The sequence below is a fragment of the Microtus pennsylvanicus genome, chromosome 13 (assembly GCF_037038515.1).
Source record: "Microtus pennsylvanicus isolate mMicPen1 chromosome 13, mMicPen1.hap1, whole genome shotgun sequence".
Classification (NCBI taxonomy): domain Eukaryota; kingdom Metazoa; phylum Chordata; class Mammalia; order Rodentia; family Cricetidae; genus Microtus; species Microtus pennsylvanicus.
The window spans coordinates 76,899,458-76,926,251 of record NC_134591.1 but is presented as its reverse complement, the minus strand read 5'-3'; the positions used below and the strand labels follow the sequence as shown (position 1 = coordinate 76,926,251).

The 26,794-nt window shown below is 44.8% G+C and overlaps 1 protein-coding gene and 1 pseudogene across 16 annotated transcripts in view; one reads left to right on the top strand and one right to left on the bottom strand.

Moving 5' to 3' along the window:
- Positions 1 to 2,332: 2,332 nt before the first annotated feature.
- LOC142833570 (small ribosomal subunit protein uS3-like) lies at positions 2,333 to 2,913 on the bottom strand (annotated as a pseudogene).
- A 7,771-nt stretch (positions 2,914 to 10,684) lies between these two features.
- Positions 10,685 to 26,794, top strand: part of Kif1b (kinesin family member 1B) — a 134,587-nt gene continuing 118,477 nt past the window's right edge. For all 16 annotated transcript variants that reach the window (XM_075946223.1, XM_075946218.1, XM_075946210.1 and 13 more), the window contains exon 1: positions 10,685 to 10,823. The gene's annotated coding sequence lies outside the window, so the exon portion shown is untranslated. The remainder of the gene's footprint in view (positions 10,824 to 26,794) is intronic.

Genomic DNA, 26,794 nt, shown 5'->3' with positions numbered 1-26,794 from the left:
GTATAGCACCCAACATGGGTGCTAGGAACTGAACTTGGGTCCTCTTAACCACACAATCTCTCCAGCCCTAGAGTTTGGATCTCAATCCTTTCTTTCTCTCTCCTCCCTCCCCACTTCCTTTTCTGAGACAGAGCCCAATTGTGCATCTTAGAGTCACCTTGAACTCACTGCGTAGCATCTAAGGGAAAGGAGGAACTGTCCCGTTTTTCAGTTGCTATTCCTCTAAGGTCATCAGAAAAGGTCACTAGGAAGCTAAACACTTCCTCTCTTCAAGGTCATCTAGAGGACTAGCCTCTTTATTATGTTTTGTTTTTCTACCTATTGATTTAGTATACTCTCTAGTGCACGTGTGTGTGTGTGTGTGTGTGTGTGTGTGTGTGTGTGTGTATTCCCCTCCTCCACCATGTGGGTTCTATGGATAGGACTTGGGTAACCAGGTTTGGTGACAGATGCTTTTACCCAGAGAGCCATCTCACCAGCCATAGAATCTTATCTTCTCGAAGGTGTCACTTCTGTCCTTCACCCAACAGGCCTCTACCTTCCCATGTTAATGTTTGTTCTGTGTTGGTGATTGACATAGGCTTCATGCATGCCAAGCTTACCAGCTGCTGAGCTACATCCCCATGTCTTGGGGTTTCTCTTGCTGTGAAGAGACACCATGACCACAGAAACTCTTATAAAGAAAACATTCAATTGGGGTTCAGAGGTTCAGTCCGTTATCATCACAGTGGGACGTGGCAGCCTGCAGGAATCTTGGAGCTGGACAGAGAGCTAAGAGTTCTAACTTTTGACCCACAGGGAGCAGTAGGAGTCTGTGTTCATCTGGGCTTAGCTTGAGCATAGGAGACCTCAAAGCCCGCCCCCACAGTGACACACTTCCTTCTGCAAGGCCACACTACTCCAACAAAGTCACACCTCCTAATAGTGCCATTCCCTATGGGGGCCATTTTCTTTAAAGCCACCACACCCCAGCTCCCTATCCCAGCTCCCTATATATGCTTTTTAAAATGTCAATCTCTGTTGGGGCTGGAGAGATGGCTCAGTGGTCAAAAGTACTGGCTGCTCTTCCAGAAGACCTGGGTTTGATTCCAAGCAGCCACATGAATGATTACGTCTATCTGTAACTATGGTCCTAGTGGATCTGATGCCCCGTCTGCTCTCCGTGGGCACTGCATGTACACCATGCACACATGTACATACAGGTTTGGCGTGCACAGTAAATTCTTAAAAATCTTAATTAAGATCAATCTTTGTAAATAATCCGAGCTTCCCCCTAACATTGAGATCTCTCATCTTCAACTTCCTTCTAACTTCTCTAGCTAAAATTTCAGGCTGGTTGGGACGGGGCTTGGTAGTGGACTTGGACTTGTATTTGCCTAGCTCTGGGTTTGATCCCAGAGAGGGAGAGAGGTGGTGAAATCATGATAAGCAGGCTTGTTGGTTAAGGTCACCCTGAGATACTACTGTGTGACCCTGCTTCAAATAAATAGATAAATGTGTTGCTTTTGTTAGTGGGTTTTTGCTGTTGTTGTTATTTGCATTGGCATTTTGCCTTGGGTGTCAGGTCCCCGGGGTCAGAGTTATAGACACTTGTGAGCTGCCATGTGGGTGCTGGGAATTGAACCCAGGTCCTCTGGAAGAGCAACCAGTGCTCTTAACCACTGAGCCATTTCTCCAGCCCTGTTTGCGTTTATTTTGTTTGATTTTTAAGACAGGTATCTCATGTTCCAAGTTGTCCTGGAACTTACTATGCAGCCCTGACTTTTTAAAATGTCAATCTCTGTTGGGGATCACTGTGTAGAGCAAGGTGTCCCCAAACCCACAGCGATCTGCCTTCCTCTGTCTACCAAGAGCTGGGACTAAAGATATGTATTTCCGTGCCCAGCACCTGAGGGATTCTTCAAGAACCATCAGGCCCGGGGATGGGCCTAGTCCTAGCACTTGTAGCTGTTGGGCTATCTCTCTAACCCCTGAGAAAAACAGATGAAGAAGTAGACACTGGGTGTGTTGTTTGAGGAACTCTGTGAGTAGGGGACCTGTGTTTACAACAACGATTCTGACAGATTCGATTCTTTCCTCTGGATTCTGCCAAACAGGGGTGCAGCTCCATTGGCTAAAAGGCTTACCTTGGTCACCACAGGAGGCCCTGTGTTCCATTCTGAGTACCACAGAAGCTGGATGTGGTGGCACCTCCATGTCGTCCCAACACTGGGGAAGCTAGAGGCAGGAAGCTCAGTTCACAATTATCCTTCCTTTGTTTTTTGTTTTTGTTTTTGCCTTTAGTTTTTTGAGACAGGGTTTCTCTGTAGCTTGGGAGTCCTGGAACTAGCTCTTTTTTTTTTTTTTTTTTTTTGGTGCAAGATTTTATTAAACGTCTGTACAGGACAACATCCAGCCTCCAGGTGCAGTTGCCCAAACCCTGTTAGGCTGTAGGCACTGGCTGGGGCATGGCAGGCGGCTCTGGCTTCCCGCCCTTCTGCTCTGAGATGGGGGTGGTGGGCAAGATTTCGTCCTTTGGCTCCACAATGCTCACGTGATTGGGGCCGATCTTACCACTTGGATCCCAGGGCAGCATGATCTTCACTTTGATGCCCAGCACACCCTGTCTGAGGAGCACGTGGCGCACGGCGGTGTCGACGTAGTAGTTGACAGGGTCTCCACGTGAATCATCAGACCATCCACGAACTTCATGGACTTGGCCCTCTGTCCTCGGAGCTTCCCGGACACCACGACCTCGCAGCCCTTGGCACCACTCTCCATGATGAACCGAAGCACGCCATAGCAGGCCCGCCGAGGAGTTTGTAACGTAGAGACTCAGCCTGAGCAATGGCACACAGACCTCTTGTGGCCACTTTCTCTGCATAAAGCTCCACGCTGCCCTCAGGGAAGCCGAACCTCTTCTGGACCACTGCAGTCAGCTCTCTGATACGGCGACCCTTCTCACCAAGAACATTCTGTGTTCTGGTGGCTAAAATAATGATTTCTGTTCTGGTTGGTGTGACTCGGACTTCAACCCTGGAGTAGCCATCTTCAGCCAGTTCCCGAGTGAGAAACTCATTCAGTTCGGCTTTGAAAATGCCATCAGCCACAAACTTCCTCTTCTTAGAAATCTGCAAGAGAAAAGCCTGGAACTAGCTCTTATAGCGATCTGCCTGTCTCTGCCTCCCAAGAGCTGGGATTAAAAGTATGCGCCATCACCGCCTGGCTTGGTTTGTTTTTCAAGACAGGGTTTCTCTGTGTAGCTTTGGAGCCTGTACTAGAACACGCTCTGTAGTCCAGGCCAACCTAGAACTCACAGAGATTCACTTGCCTCTGCCTTCCAAGTGCTGAGATTAAGGGTGTGTGCCACCACCGCCTGGCTATCAAAGTCATCCTTCTTCCTACATGGAAGAGTGCCTTCCTCACCTGCGCTGAGTCTTGTGCTCCCTATAGCACCGCATAGAAAACCAGGCAGAGTGGCTCATGCCTGCAGTTACAGCATTTCGGAGACAGAGACCAGATGACCAAAATTTGAAGTCATCCTCAGTTTTAGAGCGTGTTTGAAGCCAGCCTGCTCTATATGAGACTTTGTCTCAGAGGAAATTGAAAACAAGCGAACAGCAGCAACAGAAACAAATGCAATGGTTCAGATGGCAAAAATGTTCCTTGTATGAACCTGATAAACTGAGTTCAAGACCTGGGACCTGGAGTGGAAGAAGAGAGCCATCTCCTCCCCTCACGCACACATCCCTTCCCCTTCACAAATAAATTAATAACATTTTAAATTAATATATTTTTAAATGTTGGCGGGGGGCTGGAGAGATAGTTCAGCAGTTGAGAGCACTGACTGCTCTTCCAGAGGTCCTGAGTTCAGTTCCCAGCACCCACATGGTGGCTCACAACCATCTGTAATGACATCTGATGCCCTCTTCTGAAATAGAGCATTCATATACATAAAATGCACAAATAAATGAATCTTTGCTGGGCAGTGGTGACGAACGACTTTAATCCCAGCACCTGGGAGACAGAGGAGGGCAATCTCTATAGACTAACCAGCTTGGTCTGTAGAGCAAGTTTCAGGACAGCTAGGGCTACAAAGAGAAACCCTGTCTCAGAAAGCAAAACAAACAACAAACAAACAAAATTGTCTTTTGTTGAGAGTTCCAGGCCAGTTTCAACTGTGTAGTGAGATGCAGGCTAGCCTGGGCTCCATAGCAAGACCCTGTCTCAGAAGAAAACCCAAGTTCACCTTTAATCCCAGTAAGTGTATCTCCATAAATTTAAGGCCAGCTGTAGAGCAAGTTTCAGGACAGCTAGGGCTACAAAGAGAAACCCTGTCTCAGAAAGCAAAACAAACAACAAACAAACAAAATTGTCTTTTGTTGAGAGTTCCAGGCCAGTTTCAACTGTGTAGTGAGATGCAGGCTAGCCTGGGCTCCATAGCAAGACCCTGTCTCAGAAGAAAACCCAAGTTCACCTTTAATCCCAGTAAGTGTATCTCCATAAATTTAAGGCCAGCCTGGTCTACATAGTGGGTACTGAGTTCTAGGTAACCAGGGATACATAGTAAGACTCTAAAAAAAGGAAAGAAGTAAGGAGGGAAGGAGGAAGGAAAAAAAAAACTGAAAAGGGCAGGTGGGCAAAATGGCTCAGTGGGTGAGGCCTGAAAGCCTGGGCTTGAACCCCAGAACCCACAAACAAAATCCCATTCAATGGCCTGCATCAGTAACTCCAGCACTTCCATGGTGATGTAAGAAACGGAAACAGTAGAATTGCCCCAGCATTCCATGGGTCAGCTAGCCTCAAATGCGCAGCAGAACAGAAACACACGCATCACTCCTTTTCTGACAGAGCAGACTAACTGGTTCCAAAGTACGTTCAGGTTTCGATTTTCTGGTTCCACATAACCTGGCATGTGCGGTGTCACCATACGTTAATATGAATGAGTCAAACCAAACCACACTCTGTTGTTAAAATACTCCCGGGAAACACGGGGCCTTAACTGACGCTCAGCAGCTTCTCATACGTTAATACAAAGTTTAATGCAATCTGTAGACGTGCCTATATAAAATAGGTGTTGGATAATATGTGGAAAGGCTTTGTATAGGAACGTAAACTTGGGGAACTTAGCAGGGTAGAGATTTCTAGTTTCCTAGGACCAAAACCATAAGTGGCTCCTATTTTTAAATATGCAACATGATCCGAGGGAACATGTGTCCCCTGACCTTCGTTAAAGTGCCTGGAGAATGCTTTCTCTTCAGGCGCCTGGACAGCTCAGCAGAGGTCTTGAAAATCTTCCCTCCCCAAAATAAAAATAGACCTTTCAAATGGTTTTGGCAGTAGCGGTGGCAGCTTGTGGCAGTTTGGAGTGGAAGCAACTCACAGCCGCACTAAAGCTGAAATTCCAAGCTTGCCCCCCACCTACGGCCCCACCCCCCTATCCCCACCACTCCCACCGCCCCCTTCAGTCAACTCTCAAAGACCTTCCTGCGGCCCCAGAGAGGACATCTGTGTCCCTTCTCCGCATTTTACCAACTGTCTGGCCAAGATGTGGAGGCTTTGACAGTGCAGGCTGGCAGCCTAGTGTGCTTTAAAGCCAGGTCAGAGGAGGGCTATGGGCCTCTGTGTCCCGCCCACGCGGCATCTCAGGCTGGGCCCAGCTGCCATGGCCCCCAAGCACTCTGATCCAGTGGCTGTCCTAATCTACAGAGGATTACTGTGGTATCATGGCTCAGATGCTTCTGAACAAATATAGCCCATAATTTGTAGCGTTTTTATTACCCAGAGCCGCACACTCTCAAATGTTCCACTGAGCTATGTCCTCCAACCCGAGAACTATTTTCTTTAATAATCATTTAGCTTCATTTTATGTGCATTGGTGTGAAGGTGTCAGATGCCCAGGAACTGGAGTTACAGACAGTTGTGAGCTGCCATGTGGGTGCTGGGAATTGAACTCGGGTCCTCTGGAAGAGCAGTCAGTGCTCTTAACCGTTGAGCTGTCTCTCCAGCCCCCAAGAACTATAATAGGAAAAGTTCAAGAACTATATATATTGAATTCACCCATGTCCCTAAAACAAAACAAAAATAAGAAACCAAGTTTTTTCTTGGGGGCGGGGATTGTTTTGTTTAAAGTTTTATTTATTTATTTTACAGTCTATGTGTGAGTGCCTACATGTATGTAACTCTTTTTTTTTTTTGACTTAAAGAAGAATTTATTTTGGTGAAAGTTTTGACAGGATACTGTAAACAGAGACTGTACAGAGACTGTCAAGACCCAAATAATCACACAAAAACTATATTAGTAATTATTTATTTTTGTGTGTGAGTGCCTACATGTATGTAACTGCACCACAGATGTGCCTGGTGGTCTAGAGGGCGGAAGACATTGTCAGATCTCCTGGAACTGGACTTACAGTCATACGTCTCCTTGTAGATGCTGGAAACTGAACCTGGGTCCTCTTCCAGAGCAGCAAGGGCTCTTAGCCACTCTCCAGCCCCACAACCCCACTTACAAAAAAATAACAAAAAAAAAACATTTATTTTTTTTTTTATGAGACAGAGTCTCATGGTGTAGCTCTGGCTAGCCTGGAACTCACTATGTAGACCAGGCTGATCTTGAACCCACGTAGCTCTCCCTCTGCCCCCCGAGTGCTGGGTTTGAAGGCCTGAGTCACTATGCCAGGCTTTTATTTAGGTTTTTAATCTATGTGAATTTCTATTTTATACAGTATGAAGAAAAAAATCATGCTGGGTGGTGGTGGTGCAGGGCTTTAATTCCAGTACTCAGGAGGCAAAGGCAGAGGCCGGCAGGTCTCTGTGAGTTCAAGGCCAGCCTGGTCTACTGAGTGAGTTCAAGGACAGGCACCAAAGCTAAACAGAGAAACCCTGTCTCAAAAAACAAAAAAACAAAAAAAATTAAAAAAAATCATCTTTCAACAGTTTTTATTGTTGCTCTTTGAGATGGAATCTTGTACGGCTTGTTGTCCTCAAGCTCAAGGATGACCTTGACTCCTTGAACTCCGGCTCTGTTTTTCTCAGCACCCAGAGTGAGTCTGCAGCACCTCGCCCTGCTATGGCACACGCTAGTGTCCTTCACCATCTAGCGTCGCTGTAGGTGCTGTAGGTTAGCACGGGCCCAGCGATTGGCTTGTAACCCTGCTGCGACTGCGCTTCCTTCCACAGCTTGTGTGCACGTGCACCTGACTCCTCAGTTCCATTTCTAGTGAATTTCCTTGTGCCAACACAACTGAACTCTAATCCGCACAATGTTACAGCATCTAGCTATGGGCAAATTGCCTTTCTCTCTCCCTTTCTTTGTACTTTTATTCCTTGCATTTCAGGGGTAGCCCCATCAGACCATGGTGCATTCGCTCACTCAGTAATTTGTGATCTCAGGGAGAATCTTTTATACAAAATCTGTTAGCTGACCAATTGAATGACTGCAGAATGGCTTCATTCATCAGAGGGCGAAAAGCTTGTGCACAGCAGCCTTATCTGCCTCTATTGATGGTTCTGTTTTTCTGCCGCACTAGCTCCAATGAGATTCTTTTAGAATGAGCTTCACTGAGTGTTCAAACCATAGTCACTACCCTAGGGGTCTGTAATCTTGGAGCTCTACGCTTGGACTTAAGTGGGTGTCTCCGAAGACACGGTGGAGCTCTGCTTATTTAGCCATTGCACTTGCGGTCTTGGCTTGGTCGTCAGGAAGCTAAGGTATGGAATCTATGCTCAGAGGTAGCATATTTCCCTGGCTCTAGTTTTTTGATATCACCTTTCTTTCTCTGTATTCTGCTTATTTGAGCTGAAGCAGCCTCTTTTTGTTTGATTGTTGCTTGGTTTTTCGGGATAGGGTCTCACTATGTACCCCTGGCTAGCTTACTCCATGTATAGCATGGCTGGTTCCTGATTTGCACAGCTTCTCCTGCCTGTCTGCTGAGTGCTGGGATTATAGACAATCCACCATTCCTGGCTCGAGCAGGCTTCTCTTCATAGCTTATTTGCTTAAAAAAACTTTATAATGTATGAAGATATTAAAATTAGTTGAGAGGAGTGGATGGGGGGATGGTGGAGGAAATGGGAGGAGGGGAGTGGGAACTGGGATTGGTATGTAAAATAAAAGAATATCATTTTCTTTTTTAAATTTTAAAATTTTATTTATTTATTATATATACAGTGTTCTGCCTGCATGTATGCCTTCAGTCTAGAAGAGGCCACCAGATCTTACTACAGGTGGTTGTGAGCCACCATGTGGCTGCTGAGAATTGAACTCAGAACCTCTGAAAGAGCAGGCAATGCTCTTAACCTCTGAGCCATCTCTCCTGCCCCTTAATATTTTTTTTAAAGTGAGGAAAAAAATAAAATTATTCGGGCAGCGGTGGCCCACACTTTTAATCCCAGCACTCAGGAGGCAGAGGCAGGCGGGTCTATGTGAGTTTGAGGCCAGCCTAGTATATAGAGAGAGTTGCAGGTCAGCCAGAACTGTTACACAGAGAAACCCTGTTTCAAAAAATCAAAACAAAACAAAGTAAAACACCAAATATATTGAATAAGGTTTAATTCAGGTTTAGCATATTTATCTCAAACATTTTAAAAGGATTTATTTTTTAACTTAAAAAGTTATGTGTATGTGCATATCTTTGTGTTGGAATTTACATGAGTGCAGGTGCCCTTGGCGGCCAGAGATGTCGGGTCCCCATGGTGACTGTGAGGTGCCCAAGTGCAGGTACTGGGAACTGAACTCAGGTCCTCTTCAAGAGCAGGAAGCCCTCTTGACTGCTGAGCCATCTCGCCAGCCCCTTTTCAAACATTCCTTCATCGTGAAAACGTTCGAGGTCCTTTCTCCTAGTTTTCTGAAGTGTGTCACTGTGACCCTGGACATCCTCCTGGGAACAGCACCGCACATCAGAACCTCTAGCTCCTGTGCAGATCCGTTAAGGGATTCATCTCTTCCTCCTCCTCCATTCTAGGGACTGCACCCTGGACCTCTCATCTGCTTAACAAACGCTCCACAGTTTAGCTACCCTTCCAGGTCAACTTCTTGTTTTATTATTTTTGTCTGTTAAATGTTTATTATTATGGCATGGTATATGAAGTGTGTGTCCAAGCCAGAGGACAACCTTGCTGATCAGGTTCTGTGTGCCCCCCCCCTCCACCCCCGTCAGGGGTTCTGAAGGTGGAACTCAGGTTATTAGGCCTCATCAGAAGCACTTTCACCCACTCAGCCATTTTGGCGAACCTGCTTGTTTCTCTGTTGCCCAGGCTGGCCTTTAGCTCACAAGTTCGTTCCTCCCAGCTTTTTAAGCAATTTTATTGCTTGTATGTTTCAGTATAAAGTACATCAAATCTTTTTGTTGGACGATGAAGTATAAATTCTAAATAAAATGAGAACCGGTCGTAGGGTAGTCTTTAATCCCAGCAGACAGGAGGTAGAGGAAACAAAACAAACGAAAAAAATACAATGAGAGCTGTCCAATAAATATGGAATTACTGGGTCATGGGCGATTTTCCAGAACCGTTAGTTTAGAAAGTTAATTTTCATTTTCATGTTTTAGTGTGTAGGCCTTTCTCTACCCAAAAAGACTGTATTAAAGTCAGGAAGGAGAAAAAAATCCTACTTTCAATTTCTGCTAGTAAATCCAAAAGATGTTACTCAACCTTCAAAGGAAGTGTGATTGGCAGGTTGTCATTGTAATTTTTTTTTAAGTACTGAATTGAGCTGCTCATGAACGGCTGTGGGGCTTTTCCTTTGAAGCTGAACCTAAATCTGATTTTTTTTTCAAAAAAAAAAAAACATGGCTCGTAGAGCTTTTGTGTTCTGAGTTCTGGAACCCCCTTTAGGGGCTTCTCTCCCGGGCCGCTCACCCCATTCACTGGGCGCCACACAAAGCGTTTTGTTCCCTCGGCTCACACCAGCGCGCCGTCTCCCAAGGAGACGCTGAATGCCCACGAAGTCATGCTTGCTTTCCCATTACTCATTCCTCCTTTTCTCCCAAGGTGGCGTGTGGGAGGTGTTGTGCTGGGGTTCGACAAGAATAGGCCAGGAAGCTTTCTGCTGGATACACTCCTGCCTGCGCGTGCTTCCCTTCCCACCGCGCCGGGCTCGGCGGCTTCACCCGTGTGAGCTGTTTTCCAAACGGACAATGACTCCACACTCGGCCGCTCCCACAGAATCCCAGCCCTCGGATGGCAGCTGGGCCGTCCAGTCCTGCCCGGTCACTCAGCCAGCCTTTTGTCCCTTTACGAAGCGGGTCATCCGGCCACACAGGCGCGGCAGCTACGCACAAACACCCTTGGGGGGTCACCGGCTTCGCCCACCCGACACGCCCGCACCCGCATCGGAGCCTGGGCCAGCAGGGGGCGCGCGAGGGTCTCCGTCGCTCCGCCAGCCTCTCCCGCCCTCTCTGACGGACTCGCCTTCCTATTGGTCGTCCGTCTCCCGATCTTCCTCTCGATTGGTCACCTTTTGCGTCGGTCTCGGTTGCTGGGCGGGCCGAAGTGACGCGCGGCGCTCTAGCTCGGGGCGGTGTCCCGCGCCGGCGGCTTCGGGCGGAGTTTTGGCGAGCGGCGACGCTGTGTAGTCAGACGGCCGTGGTACCGGGAGACGACAGCTCGCGTCCGAGCTTCCCCCTGCTCCCTCGCCGCAGCCACCGCCGCGCCCCTGCCTCCCGCCAACCCTCAATGCAGAACTGGGCGGCTGCGTGATGGGGTTGCGGAGCGGCGCCCTGCGGCTCCCGGCGGCCGCTGCTCGCTCTGAGCTGCGTCGGTGCCCGGCCTCCCGCGCCCCTGCGCGCCCTGGCGTCTTCTGACTTCGGCCGGCTCGCCCGTCGGTCCGCAGCGCCGCTGAGGTGAGGAGGCTGAGCGGAGAGGTGGAGCTGGGGCGGCTGAGGGGAGGTGGGCGGTGGTGCGGCGGCGGCCGGTCTAGAGGGCCGCTCCCGCTGGACACACTCCGGGCTGGGGTCGGGCCTGGGGCGGGCGAAGCGAGGAAGCGGGGCGACCGACCGGAGCAGCGGGTCCGCGCTGAGGAGCCTCGCCCTCGGTGGAGAGCCCAGGCTGGCCGATCGCGAGCTCCGGGCTTTGGTCCAGCGGCCTGCGGGTCCTCCGCAGTGCCCTGCACCGGCCCCGCGCTTCCCTCGGGCTGCCAGGCCTCGCTCTGTCCTCGGGCCAGCAGAGCCGTCGCTGTCCCGCCGCCGTATCTGCGCACAGTGCAGCTCTGAGGGAGCCGGCCCTGCCCGGCTTGAGGCTAGCTCACCCTCTCATCCCCATTGTGGTTGGCATCAGGGTTCCGACTGGGAATGTGTCAATGCCGCTGTGCCCGATGCAGGTAGGAAAGGGCGTCCGGTGGTGCCGAGGGCTCAAGGGCTGGACGGAGGACCTAGGATGCAAAGGGAGGGGGGCTTGTTGGATGCTGGCCAGCTGGGAGGAAGGCTGGTGTGGGCTCGACGTTCAGCCGACCAGGATTACTCTGGCAGCCATATTGGGAGGATGATCTGACAAATCGTTTATGAGCCAAGTCCGGTTGCTGGAAGGCACCGAGTGACAGCCCTGGCAGCTTTCAGGGTGACTAGCCGCACCAGAAGCCAAGTTGTGGGGGTTGGGAGGCCGCTCGGAGCAAGCGAGTCATTGTTCAGGCAACGCAAACCCTCGCCGACTCTGAAAGCAAAACTGAGCCCCCAAATCACCCTTTCTCTTTGGTGAATTGCTGCAGGAGCCTTTAGGGTAAACTGGCTAGGAGAGTCCATTCTTGTTGGGTGGGACTCTGGGATTCTGTCCTTATCTCCGCTGTCCATTGCTGCCTTGACCCTCGAAGGCCTGTTGATGCCCATCCTCCTGCGAAGGCCACTTTACCACGTTGGAAACTCTCAGCATATTGCATTGCGTGGATAGATTTGCACAGTAGCCCAGCGTGCAGAGATTAGGTAAACTGGAATGTTCTGATAGCGGAGACTTGCAGCAGGGGCTCCGAGGATGCGGCTTGTCATGGCTGTGGAATCTGGAGGTAGCCTAAATTAGATTGTCAACAGATCTCTTGCTTATGCAGCTCTCACTGTTCCAAGCAGCTGTTCTGGCAGCACTGAGCACGCTGCTTTGTGTCGTTGTGTGCCTGTCCTAACCCGGAGAGAGCGGTGATGGGGTTTGTAGAACAGTTAAAAAGCCACATTACGGTGGATATTCCATTCGAAGGCTGTGCACTTGGCTTAGTCATAACATTTTAGCTTGTGTTTTCACTTGAGAAGTGTGGTAGCGCTTTCTAATTTTGTTGGTATTGATTATGAAGTCATTGAAGTTGTTAATGTTCTATTTGAGGATGGATTATGAAGATTACTCATCTTGGTATTAAAGTAGATCTAGAAATGATCGATAACTGGGTTCAGAGTGAGCCTGTAAATGTGGTTTCCTCTATTTTGAACATGCACAGGACTTGGGGAGATGGCATGACTCCTGCCTTCCTTATGCTCTTCAATTTTAACTTTATTCATTATATATGTATATTTTGTCTTTGGCAATGGGTGGGGGCTGGGGAGCCAGCTCAGGTCTTAGGCATGTTAGATAAGCTGTCTCCTACTGAGCTATACTTCCACCCTTCATACTCCATTTTTTTAGTGCATAAATTCTTTGTTTAATTTTTTCTGTTTTTTTCTCTTCTTGAGAATGACTACTAAAAAAGGTCCAATGTTTTTCTAAGAGAAGTCAACACTTTATTTTTTGTAATTTTTATCATTAAGCAATCTCTTTAACCTTCAACAGATACTAGTTTTTTTTTGTTTTGATTTATTGTATGTGTATGAGTGTTTTACTTGCATGTGTGTATGTGTACCATGTGTGTGCCTAGTGCATTCTGAGGACAGATGAGGTTGGATCCCATGGCCTGGAGTAACAGGTGGTTGTGAGTCACCACATGGGTGCTGGGAATCCATGGGTCCTCCTCAAGAGCTTTTAGCTGTTGAGCTATCTCTCTAGCCTGAAGTCAGTGGTTTTTCCTGTACATTAATATTCAAGAAATAGAGAGTGTCTGTTTTATGATTCCATGTCAGAAATGATAAGAAGTAGTTGTAAGTATATGTTAAGAACTGTGATTAAATATAATTTAAGCATTTGATAAAATCAGACCTGATTGTGAGTCTGAAGTGGAGGAAAGATTTCTTAAGTCTGTATAGGTCTTAACTGTTGACTATCTTTCTGGAATTTATCCAATTAAGTACAATTTCTAAGGCATAGGTCAAATTATTGCCCAAGAAAAGTCTGCTAGCAGTTTCCCAGGCCAAAGCTTCCTAATCTACTTTTTCAGTTTGGGCCTTGTTCTAGGTACAGAATAGAGACAGCAGTGGGTCCTTGCTGCCTTGTTTGCAAAGCCCTTTCCAGGCCTTTTCTGATCACTGTGATCAGCCTTTCCCAGGAGGAAGCATACCCCTGCGGTCTAGTACACCGACATGATATGGTTTCACGGTGTCCTGAAGTTAAAGATGTATCCTTCCTATTCCACCAAGTTCCCTTTGAAGGGGTATTGTTTGAGCAGAGTCTAGTAAACTTGTGGACTCCCTAAGAGAGAGAATAAGTATGGACACTTCTAGAACCTTTATTTTGGTGAAGGATAGAAGACATTAAACAGATTTTGCTGTGATAGGAAAATCTTATGATTTGGATTTTTCTTTTTCTCTTTTGGTTAACAACTCGGTGATTGATTCGTTCTCATAGTCATTAGGAGATAATCCAGCCCTTATAGGGATTCAGGCCTTTATCCTAAAAGAATGTCAACTCTACCATCTGTACTCAGACTCCAACTCTCTTTATTCTAGTGCAGTTGGTGCGCTGCTGCTTGTGCTGTGGAAGCTCCTGTGGTTTCCAGCTAGCCTTTTTTCTCCTTCTTATGCTGTGTAGTATTAGTGATTTTGCAATTGTTTGAGACTGCATATGTGTTTTAAGTTAAAAGACTGAAAATACCTGTTGGATACAAAACCTTTGTTTGGTTGGGGGAGCAGAGGACTGAACCCAGAGCCTAGAAGTTGTTAGAAGTGTTCTACCACTCAGCTAAATCTCCAGCCCCAACTATCATATTGTTTACAACAAAGCTTGTCATTCAGTTATGTAGTTTTCTGCCATTTCCACCTTTGGTAACTTGGGCCCTTTGGCCTAGTTTTCCCTTCCATTTAAATTGTATTTTATTGTTGTTTTTTTTGTTCCTAAAGATTGTACCCTGGACCTTGCACATGCTGGGCCAGGGACTCTTAATACGAGCTGAGATTCTAGCCTCATACAGATTTCTCACATTATTTTGGCAGATGTCTGCAGCTGTATAAATAAACAGTAGTTGTAGAAGCAAGAATGATAAAGTATAGTACTCATTTTGAGCACTTTCTATATGCCAGACCCTTTTGTAAGCGGATTTATTAATTTAATTCATAGGCAACCATGCCAAGAAGATACTGTTATTGTCCCATTTCTCAGTGAAGAAACTTAAACATGCTAAATGACTTCTCTAGCATCACTAGCTCTAACTGAGTTATCCTTGTGCTGAACTTCCTAAAAGACACCCATAACTTCAAATTCTTCACTTCTGCTCAAACACCGCCTTGGCTCTTTTCTAGTTAGTGAAGTTCTGTGCTGCATCTTTTTCTTTTTCTTTTCTTTTTTTTTTAAAATATTTATTTATTTATTTATTTATTATGTAGACAATATTCTGTCTGTGTGTATGCCTGCAGGCCAGAAGAGGGCGCCAGACCTCTTTACAGATGGTTGTGAGCCACCATGTGGTTGCTGGGAATTGAACTCAGGACCTTTGGAAGAGCAGGCAATGCTCTTAACCACTGAGCCATCTCTCCAGCCCATCTTTTTCTTTTTTTAAGTAATTTATTTATCTTACATACATTCGTATTTTGCCTGCATGTATCTCTGTGTGAGGGTGTCAGATCTTGGAGTTACAGACAGTTGTTAGCTGCCATGTGGGTGCTGGGAATTGAACCCAGGTCCTCTGGAAGAGCAGTCCGTGCTCTTAACCACTGAGCCATCTCTCCAGCCCCTGTGCCGCATCTTTTAACATGTCATTGCTTTCAGGTCTCACCCCGATAATTTAGAGCCCCCTCTTCTGTAGTCTCTGCTTGTGTATTCCACGTTAGGTCTCTGAGGCTCTTAGTTTCTTCTTCTCCCGTACTGTCATGGCTCGCGTTTATTGCTCCAGCTCTTCTTACAATATCACCATTGGCTGTTTTAAATCCTTTGCTCCTCTGAAGGTCAGCTTGAGTCATTCCTGCATCCATACCTTCTGTTCTTACTCTGGTTTCATGGAGAAGCTTCCCAGGGCTGGGGATTAGTGCTACCATCCGTATCGAGTCCCTCAGTTCTGTGATGTTTGCTGGAACAGGTCTGCTTGGTGTTTCTCAGGATGTCCACAGTGGCTAAAGTCTCCCACTGCCTCTGCTTAGCAGAACATATATTTACTACCTCGTAGGGAAAAGGCACGAACTCCTTCAGTCTCCCCTTCCTCTTCTGACAATCCTCCCTGCCCTCCTCCTCTCCTCCAGCCTGAGAAAGGTTATCTTCCCCCAACTGCAGCTAATCCCTTGGCATGTGCCCTGTGTATCACTGGCTCCTAATCTTTTGGGATTACTTTCACTGATTGCTCTTATTTCTCCTTTACTGACTTTCCCCCACTGTTCCTTGAACATTCCTGGCGAGTTCTACCTTGGGACTCACGCTCTGTCTTTAGCCTGGATTGCTCTTTCTCTCTAATCTGCTTGGCTAACTCTTTCACCTCTTTTAGATTTTCGCTTAGATCTCAGCACTTCACCAAAGCCTCCCCGACTTAGCTACATACAGCACGTCTCCTTCTTGACTTTACTTCCCTCCCTTCAGTGACATTCACAGTAGCTCATCACTTTTAATGCCTCTTTCCCACTAGAATGGGAGTGCCTCCAAGACAAGGATTCCCTATATGTATGCAATGTATTGATTCAACATGCAAAAGTGCGAGTCTTTTCTATTAAAAAAATTAAGCGATAAGGAGAGAAAGATTTCTTCTTCATTCCTGTTCCCTTTCTCTTGTTTATCACAGTCAGTTATGATGGCATTTTCTCTTTTTGCCACCCCAGCATGAGTGGTTCTAGATCGTAGGGAATCTAGATATATCTTGGACACTGTTCTTGTTCAGGGTTCCAGCCTTTATTGCTAGGTGAAGGTGGGATGGCATGCGCGTTTTATGTCATCATTCTAGAAGTATTGCTCACTTAAGTTGCTCTGCTCTTCAACTTTTGTCTTCTTTTGTTTGTGGTGTTGGTGTCACCTGCTGGGTCCCCTGCGTTTCTGTCCATTTACACAGTTATCAAGTTCATTGCACACAAAGTTTTGTATAACTTTTAAAGGCTTGCTTTGTTGTTTGATTTTGAGAACTAGCACTTGGACCACATAACTACGTATCCCAGTTAAAATACAATTTTCTTTACTTATAATTTGTAATATGAGGGTTTGGGAGATGGCTCAGTAGTTAACAGCACTGTTTGCTTTTCCAGAGGACCTGGGTTCAATTCCCAGCACCCACATGGCCGCTCACAACTGTCTATAACTCCAGTTCCAGGGAATTTGACACCCTCATAAGACATACATTCAGGCAAAAACACGAATAAACATGAAATAAAAATAAATAATTTAAAAAAGATTTCTTTAAAAAATTTGTAATATGAATTGCCTTTGGAAAGTATTTGAGCAAATTACTATAAGCTCTACATATATGATAAAGTTGTTAAAATAAGTAAGCAAAAATCTGTGTACTGAGAGTTAACTAAAATATAGCTTGCCTGGCTAATGTGGTTTATTTTAGTTTTGAAACATTTAGAAATCAAAGCAAAAAGGAAAATATTAATCATAGGGTTTTTAATCTGGCAAAAAAAATGTTAATGGTTTGTCAAGAGACACTTTTTCCGATGCTAAATTCTGAAGTGGATCAGGTGTGGTAGGCATGCCTATAAAGCCAGCAGCACTTGGTCGACTGCGGCAGGAGGAGGTGAGCCTGGTCCTCAACCTCCATTAAGGCTGCAGCCCTCTAATACAGTTCCTCTTGTTGTGGTGACCCCAACCATAAAAATATTTTTGTTGCTACTTCATAACTGTAATTTTGCTACTGTTATGAATTGTAATGTAAGTATCTGTGTTTTCTGATGGTCTTAGATGACCCCACCAAAGAGGTTGAGACCTTCAGGTTGAGAACCACTGGTCTAATTGAAAGGTCGTTATGTACAAAGAGGATCTCTGTGATTTCAAGGCCAGTCTGGTTAACTTAGTGAATTCCAGGACAGCCAGGGCTGCATAGTGAGACCCTGTCTCGAAAAAACAAAAGCAAGCAGAAAATGAGTTCAGCTTAATATGATACAAAAATGGCTAATTTTAAACAAAAGACAATTCAAATGTATTAATATTTATTTCTTTGACAAACTAATCCACAGGCTGGCAAGATAGCTCAGTGGGTAAAGGTACTTGCCACTAAGCCTGATGACGTGAGTTTGATTCCCAGCATTCACTTAAACAAGTTTTCCTCTGACCACCACACTGCTGTGTGTGTGCATAGACACACACACACACAAACGCACACTCACACATAAATGGAAATGCTTTCAAAAAAATCCAAATCCACTTGTTTTCCAAGCTGGAAATATAGTATACCTGAATTGTTTCAGTGAAAAATATAACTGGTGTGGTTTAAATGTACAATTTTATATACAGATTAGTGAAAATCAGCCCAAAACTCATGGTTCTATTTTGGGGAAAGCCTGAAGTACTTGTATTTTGTGTTTTCATCTAAAAGAAAACATATTAAATTCAGATCAGTTTATCATGTGATACTTTGTTACACATGGAAAAGTTGGCCCTTCCTTCTTGCCTCCAAAAGTGAGTTATCACCCAGGTATGTAGGTGTGATGAGAAGCTGATTTCAGAAATAAATATTAATACATTTGAATTGTCTTTTGTTTAAAATTAGCCATTTTTGTATCATATTAAGCTGAACTCATTTTCTGCTGGATAGATTCAGGAATAGTCACCGTTTATTTTGATCATTGGAGAATGTTAGTGGAATGTTGGAGTCTGAGTGGCAGAGTTTCACATCTGCCTCTTTCCTCTAAAAATCTCTAGAATATGGTTAGTCGTTAAAGCTAGGTCACTTCTGGATAGATTTAATATTAACTAATCAAATCTTGGCTCTTTGAGAAAATCTATTCTGACTTCCATTTAGAATAGTTTATTTCAAGCTGATGAACCATAGGGACTATTGTTCTCTAGTCCCTGGGTGCCTCCCCCAAACTTCCAGGTGGGGTGGGGGGGTGGAATCCCAGGGCTTTGTGAATCTGAGACAAGGACTCTACATACAACTGAGCTACATTTCCAAGTTGTTTCTTGAGGCATTTCTTGATTTCTGAGAGAGAGAGAGAGAGAGAGAGAGAGAGAGAGAGAGAGAGAGAGAGAGAGAGAGAGAAACAACACAAAAACATGTCAGCAGTGCAAAGGAAGATTCTTGATTTCACAGTTGCAGAGGCAGGAGGACATATGTTTGGTAAGTCTAAAAATTGTATCAGTTTATTTTAGACAGTGGTTTAAAGAAAACAGTTGGGAAGCCTGGCTGAGCCTGTTCACATACATTGGAGATTGAAAATCTGATCTGTTGAAGACTATTCCTGTGCAAACTGACTCCTGGCATTGAGTTAGGATGCAAAAGGCAGCATTCCCATCTCAGAATGACTTAAAGACCAAAGATCAAGAGTACACACACTCACACACACACACACACACACACACACACACACACTCACACTCCTCTGTCTCTGTCTGTCTCTTGTACAAACACACAAATTCTTACATATTTGGAGCCATTTTACTGGTTAGCCATGGTCCTAACACCTGCTTGGATTTTATGGAAGTTATTGGATAGAGAAATGCATAAATGTTACATAGAAAGGAATTTTTTTTAAACAATCTATTATGTATACAATATTCTATCTGTGTGTATGCCTGCAGGCCAGAAGAGGGCACCAGACCCCATTACAGATGGTTGTGAGCCACCATGTGGTTGCTGGGAATTGAACTCAGGACCTTTGGAAGAGCAGGCAATGCTCTTAACCTCTGAGCCATCTCTCCAGCCCCCTAGAAAGGAATTATTAATAGTATCTATTTTAATGTGTATTGGTGTTTTGTCTGCATATATGTCTGTCAGGTCCCCTAGAACTGAAGTCATAGTTGTGAGCTGCCAAGTGGCTGCTGGGAAGAGCACCAGTGCCCTTAACTGTCGAACCATCTCTCCAGCGTCTATTTATAGCATCTTAAATGGGGCTCTATTGTGGAGATTTACTTCATTCTGTGATATGTTTATTTGTAGTGATATTCTATTTTTTAAAATATTTATTTATTTATTATGTATACAATATTCTGTCTACATGTATGCCTGCAGGCCAGAAGAGGGCACCAGACCTCATTACAGATGGTTGTGAGCCACCATGTGGTTGCTGGGAATTGAACTCAGGACCTTTGGAAGAGCAGGCACTGCTCTTAACTGCTGAGCCATCTCTCCAGCCCCGTGATATTCTATTTGTAATCTAACAAATAAAGCTCACCTGAAGATCAGAGAAGCAGAGCGGCCCATCACTAGAGAGTTCTTACCTCTACCAGTGTCAGACCGAAAGGGCAATCCTGTCTCCAGGAATCCTAGACTGCCATCTCCAGACTGTATCTGAGCTCCTGTCTCCTCTCACTTTATTTTCCTCTCTCTGCCCAGCCATGTCACTCCTTTCTCCACCTCCCTAGTGCTGGGCTCACTTTTGTGTGAGCTCTGCTTCTCCTTTAGACAGGGTGCGTTGTCCAGGGTGGCCTTGACCTTACAGATTCACCTGCCTTTGCCTTCCGGGATTAAAGGTGTGTGCCACCACTGCCTGGCCTCTATGGCTAACTAGTGGTGTAGCTCTGCGCTCTGATCTTCAGACAAACTTTATTAGATTATAAACAAAATATCACCACATTTATTCTTTTGGAAGCATAGTCTAATTCAGTATAGGCTAGCTTTCAACTCCTGTGTAGTAGAGCCTGCTCTTAAATCCTGTTTTTCCATCTTCCTGCCTTCACTCTTCAAGTGAATGAGATACCTGACTAGCTTATTCTTTTTTTTTCTTTTGAGGCAAGATCTCGCGCGGCTCAGATTAAAGCTCACTATCTAAGATAACCTTGAATTCCTGATCTGTTCTTACTACCCAAATGCTTTGATTACAGGTGTGCACCACTTCCCATGCCTTTTTTTCTTTCTTTAGTCTTTAAATTACAATTATTTTTTGAAAATATAGTTCAGTCACAGGCATGGTAGTACATGTCTTTAATTACAACACTCAGGAGGCAGAGGCAGGGGGATCTCTGTGAATTAGAGGCCAGCCTGGTTTTTGAAATTCCAGCTAGTCAGGGCAACATGGTGAGATCCTGTCTCAAAAATAATAAAATAAGCCGGGCGATGGTGGCGCACGCCTTTAATCCCAGCACTCGGGAGGCAGAGGCAGGCGGATCTCTGAGTTTGAGACCAGCCTGGTCTACAGAGCTAGTTCCAGGACAGGTTCCAAAGCCACAGAGAAACCTTGTCTCGAAAAACCAAAAAAAAAAAAAAAAAAAAAGAAAGAAAGAAAGAAAGAAAAATAATAAATTAAATAAAGTATAAAATATTTTTTTTCCAATGAAAAAGTTCATTGGAAAAGATTGTTTTTTAAATTTCTTGATATCAGCTTATTGCTCCAGAAAGTTGAGTTTATAATAATTTCTTTTTTGAAATAGAAATTTCCTTAGTATAATAAACTCAGGAAAACTTGATTATGGTTGTCGCTGAAGCAAGCACCAACTCAGTCCTAAACTTTATGCAGCTCAGTGAACTTCTTAGAAAACTCTTTAAAGATTTATTTATTTTATTATTTGTGTGCCTGGTGCCCATGGAAATCAGAAGTGTGGGATTCCCTGCAGTTACAGAGTACTGTGAGCCTTTGTTTCTATACCAAGAATCAAACCTTCGTCCTCTGTAAGGCCAACAAGTGCTCTTAATTGCTAAGCCATCTCTTCAGCTGCTTCTCCTCCTCCTCCTCCTCCTCCTCCTCCTCCTCCTCCTCCTCCTCCTCCTCCTCCTCCTCCTCCTCTCCTCCTCTTCCTCCTCCTCCTCCTCCTCTCCTCCTCTTCCTCCTCCTCCTCCTCCTCCTCCTCCTCCTCCTCCTCCTCCTCCTCCTCCTCCTCCTTCTCTCCTCCTTTCTTTTTTTCAAGACAGGGTTTCTCTGTGTAACAGCTCTGGCTGTCCTGTAACTTGCTTTGTAGAGCAGTCTGGCCTCGAACTCACGGACATCTGCCTGCTTCTGCCTCCCTAGTGATGGGATTACAGGCATGAGCTACCACCACCTGGCCTCCCCAGCTTCTTTCAGTGAGCTTCTGTTCATATTAATTTGTTTTGTTTTTTCAAGACAGGCTTTCTCTGTGTATCCCTGGATGTCCTGGAACTCACTCTGTAGGTCAGGCTGGCTTTGAACTCACAGAGATCCGCCTGCCTCTGCCTCCTGAGTGCTGGGACTTAAACACATGTACCACCACTGTCTGTCTTATTTCTAGTGATTTAAAAAGACTCTTTCTTGGTTAAAAACTGTTTTCTTTTTACATTTTAATATTTTTATGTGTATGTGTGTTTTGCCTGCATGTTTGTTTGTGCACTGTGCTTATGCAGTACCTGTGGAGACCAGAAGTGGGCATTGGCTCCTTTGGGACTTAAATTACAGCTGGTAAAAAACTGCCATGTGGGTGCTGGGGATTGAACTCAGGTCCTCTGGAAGAGCAACAAGAGCTCTAAACTACTGAACCATTTCTCAGGCCCCCTAAATAATGCTTTTTAAGAAGAGAGAATGAAGTGAACTAATCTCTTTTGGTAATATAATCTTACATGTTTTCTATAGAAGATGAATATGACAAAAATAAATTAACCCAAATAAATCAAAACAGCCTGGTGTGTTTGTTTGGTTTTCTATTGCTGTGGTAAAGACCTTTAATAACCACAGGTGGTGCAGAAAGGATTCTTTGGCTTACAAGTTATGTGTCTTCACCAGGGGAAGCCAAGGCTGGAGCTTGGGGCAGAAACCAGGAGGAGGAACTGCGGAGAGACCACCAGTGGGAGGCAGGTGACTGCTTGCTCTCCAGGGCTTGCTCAGTTTGCTTTCTTACAGAACCCAGGACCTCCTCCCCAGGGGTCAACTGGGCCCTTTCCATACTAGTCATCTGCCAGGAGGATGCAGGCTTGCTTACAGCTGATCTTATGGGGGTGTTTTCTCAACTGAGGACCCCCTCTTCTCAGTGACTCTAGCCTGGTCAAGTTGACAAAACACTAGCCAACACATCTGGTATTATTCATAATAAACAAGTACTCATTCCTGTTTCTTTGCAGAAGAATCCATTTGTTTTCTCCTTACTCCTAATAATCCATGTTCCTTCTGAGAACAAATGGGAATCTGACAAGATTAAAGATAAACAGGCAAAATTTGAGAAATATTCAAATGGTAAATTTCAGTGTTTTATTGTTCCTTTAGTGAATGCTTCTGGAAGTTTTGCTCCATTCTACTTTCCTACTGCTTCTAACTATGCCATAAGGAAAGAAAACTAGTCAGCAAGACAGTCTAGAACTGGGGTGCAGATGGTGACCTGTCATGTGTGTATATGTGTTAGTGTGTACATATATGTGCAGTCAGAGAACAGCTTTAGGAGTGGTTTGATGTGGGATTTCCCTCTGTATGCTATGATTACCATTAATGAATAAAGAAACTGCATTGGACCTATAGCAGGGCAGAATTTAAGTAGGCGGGGAAAACTAAATTGAATGCTGGGAGAAAGAAGGGTGGAGTCAGGGAGAAGCTATGGAGCCACAACCAGAGACAGATGCTGGGAACTTTACCTGGTAAACCACTGCCACATGCCAATACACATATTAATGGAAATGGGTTAAATTAAGATGTAAGAGTTAGCCAATAAGAAGCTAGAGCTAAAGGGTCAAACAGTGCTTTAAATAATATTGTTCCTGTGTGATTATTTTGGGGCCAAGTGGCCAGGAGCCAGCAAATGGCCTTTCTTCATACTGCAATCGTTTCTCGGGAGTCATCCATTGGCTTTGAGACAAGGTATTTCATTTTCTGAAGTTTATGATTAGGTTGGTTGTCTGGCCAGAGAGCCACACAGATCCTTCTGTCCCTGCCTTCCTGCTTCTGGGACAGGTGTTTGTTTGTTTTTTTGAGAAAAGGTCTCACTGTTTAGTCTTGGCTGGCTTGGAACTCACTATGTAGACCAGATCATACAGATTTGTCTGTCCCTGCCTCTAACTTCTGAGTATGCCTGAGTACTGGGATTTAAGGCATGGGCCGTCACACCTGGAAAGTTGTAGTTCCCTGATGGACATCTGTTACAGAAGACTATAGTTGTAGGTAGTTTACACAGTAACTCTTTGTAGTTCACTTAACTGGAATTTCAATTACTGTATACAATTTTAACTCATTTATGAAGATATTCTCGGTTTTACCACAGAGTTAAATGAAAAAGTATTATATTTTATATATTTTTGCATGTTTCTGTTGTGGGAAAGTTTTTTTTCCTCATTGTATTTTATTGGATTAGATGGATAGAGGAAGCAAACTTGTATTTCGGTGAGAGCTATTTTGACTTTGGTTGTGTGAGGTTGAATGAAATCTGGCAGAATATTTAGGGAGGGGAATTAAGCCTGCTGCAGAATGACTGAGAATGTTAAGGATGTTTTTGTTTTAGTTCATAGTTGTAAGTCATGTCAAAAGTTGAGCTAGAATGTTCAGTGTTTTCTGTTTTATTTCTAAGGCAGAAGCTTTGAGTACTTTACCAGGCCCTGGGTAGAACACACAAAAAAGAAACACTTAAAAACATCTAAGTAGTCACATAACTATAAACATTTTAGCATTTATTTTTCTATTCCTGGTTATCTGGAAAAATGTTTTTACAGGTTTTCTTGCCTGAAATCATTTCAATTGGTTGATCAATGATGTCTCTTTTACAGTCTCCTCCTAGTTTTTCTGTTTGAAGAAGTTAGGTGACTTGTGGAGTATTTCTTCCCGTATTCTGGATTCGGATAATGTCTTTGATGTGTTATCCAGATTCTCTTACTTTTTGTGTCTTGCAAAATGATGAATTTCTAAGGCTTGATTCTATTTGTTTTTCTTCTTAGGGGGTGGGAGTTAGAATACTTTCTAGGCAGTAGGTAGTAGGTCAGTAGGTGGTAGGTAGGTGTGCGGTGTATTTCCTTTTATAGGACACCAGGAAACATGTCCTGCTTCTAGTAATGAGAGAACGAATTACCACTCTTTTATGTAATGTGTTTTAGCAACCACTGTTGTCTGTGGCAGAAAGCCTTTATGCTGCCTAAGTTGGAAAAGAGAAGCATTCTAATTTCTTCTGTGTTTATTAGCTTGATTTGTTGTTGTTGTTGTTGAGAACACACAATTTAAAGTCATGAAAATATATCCTTTAAAAAAAAATTAAACTGGGTGGTAGTGGCGCACGCCTTTAGTCACAGCACTCCGGAGCCAGAGGCAGGTGAATCTCTCTGAGTTTGAGGTCAGTCTGGTCTACAGAGCAAGCTCCAGGACAGCCAAGGCTACATCCAGACACTTTGCCTTGAAAAACCAATAATGATAGTAAATAATAATAATAATAATTTACCCTTATCTACTATTTGGTTATCTTGGAATATTTTATATAAGATATGCTGTTTGAATTTAAGACTGTACATTTGGTGTGTGTGTGTGTGTGTGTGTGTGTGTGTGCGTGTGACAGGTCTTTATCCTCCTACGTAGCTGAGAATCACTTTGAACTCTTTGATCCTCTTGCCTTCAGTTTCCCAAGTGCTGGTATTACAGAAACATGCTGCCAGTGCCTGACTGGTTTTTGTTTTGTTTTTCCTTTTCCCTCATTACTCTCTCTTTAAAGTGGGAATTTTTAAAAATTGATATCTATGTCTTTTAACATGTCCTAGTCATTTTTGACAGATGTTTGCTTTGGGCCTAACTAAAATGTCTTAAGATCATGTTGAATTTCTTTGCTGAGATGGTATGAGCCTCTCCCCCAGCCCAAGTTCAAAGTGATTTCCGAAGGGGCTGGGATGTTCCCTTTGAGGAGCTATTGCAGATCAGCCTGAGAGCGTGCAGTCATGTAAAGTGACGGTAGTGTTCTCACTGTAAGGCTTAGGAAATACTGCTGCTTTCTGGAATGTGTGGGTCTGTTGTAAGGGAGGTCTAGTGAGGAATTGTAAAAGCATGCGAGTGTGGGTGACTGAAGGAGTCGGGCTAGAACAGGGATGTGTCCTTTGGCTTTGGTCGTAGCCTCTTGGGAAGGAAGAGTGGCGTAGAAAGTCATAGTGTAGGAAGCTGAGTTGGGGGTTGGACTCATTGTGCATAAGCTTGGGTGCGTGAGTTTTGATCCTGAGAACTGCACAAGCTGACATGGCCCCGTAAGCCTCTAGTTCTAGTGCTGCAGGGGAAGGAGAAGGTGGATTGTGGGGCTCGCTGGTTGCCAGCCCAGCCCCGTGAGGGAGGTTTAAGTTGTGTAGATACTGTGTCGGGGAGCACACATGAGAGCAGTTGTGTAGATACTGTGTCAGGGGACACGGGAGCAGTTGTGTAGATACTGTGTCAGGGGACACGGGAGCAGTTGTGTAGATACTGTGTCAGGGGACACGGGAGCAGTTGTGTAGATACTGTGTCAGGGGACACAGGAGCAGTTGTGTAGATACTGTGTCAGGGGACACGGGAGCAGTTGTGTAGATACTGTGTCAGGGGACACGGGAGCAGTTGTGTAGATACTGTGTCAGGGGACACGGGAGCAGTTGTGTAGATACTGTGTCAGGATACGCAGGAGCAGTTGTGTAGATACTGTGTCAGAGTTCCATTCTCAGGCTCCAAATGGTGGATGGAGGGGACCATTTCCCACAAATTGTCCTCTGGCACACAAAATAAATCAAATGTAATAAAAAGTTAAAAACAAAAATTCAGTACTTGATGCCTCCCTTAAGACTGTTGAATACTGGCCAGTGGCTGTCTTAGGTTTATTGCTTCTCAGATCTGTTTTGTACAGCCCTGCTAAAGGACTATTGGACAAAAACAAAGCTCAGAGAACAGTTCATTTGTTGTGAGAGGCCTAGGCCTGGATCAGAGTGCAGGTGATGAGAATGAGAGGTAGGGAGACTGAGGCAGAGGAAGATGGAGAATCCAGTCCAGCCTTGGCTACATGTGAGGGAGGCCTTGCTTCCAAAAGGGAAAAAAGGTGGGAATTGATAGACTGCTAGTTGGGGAGATGACTGAGTTTTGGGCATCATAATAGTTAAAATGATAGTTACTTGTCAAAGTTCTGTGGGGCTGAAATGTTGATGTGGTTTGTCTTTCTCATCTGTTCTCCCTTCCCTTCTCCTTTCTTTTTCCCTCCCCCGTATGTCTGTCTGTCTGTCTGTCTGTCTGTCTGTCTGTCTATCCATCCATCATCCATCCATTTGGTGATCACTGAGTTACATCCCCAGCCCTTTAAAAAGTTTTATTAGGAGACGAAGTCTTAATGGACCAAGTCTAGACTGGTGTTGAACTAGCAAACCTCCTGGCCTACCTGTGTAGCTGTAATTACAGGCATATGCTACCGCACCCATATTGAACTATGTTTTTATATGTAACTTTTTCCTCAATGCTGCTTTTCTTTTGTGGATGTGAGGGTGTCATGGGGGGATAGTATTGAACTGGTGACTATAGCATATGCAACATTAATTGGGAAAGTTCATAACTCCAAG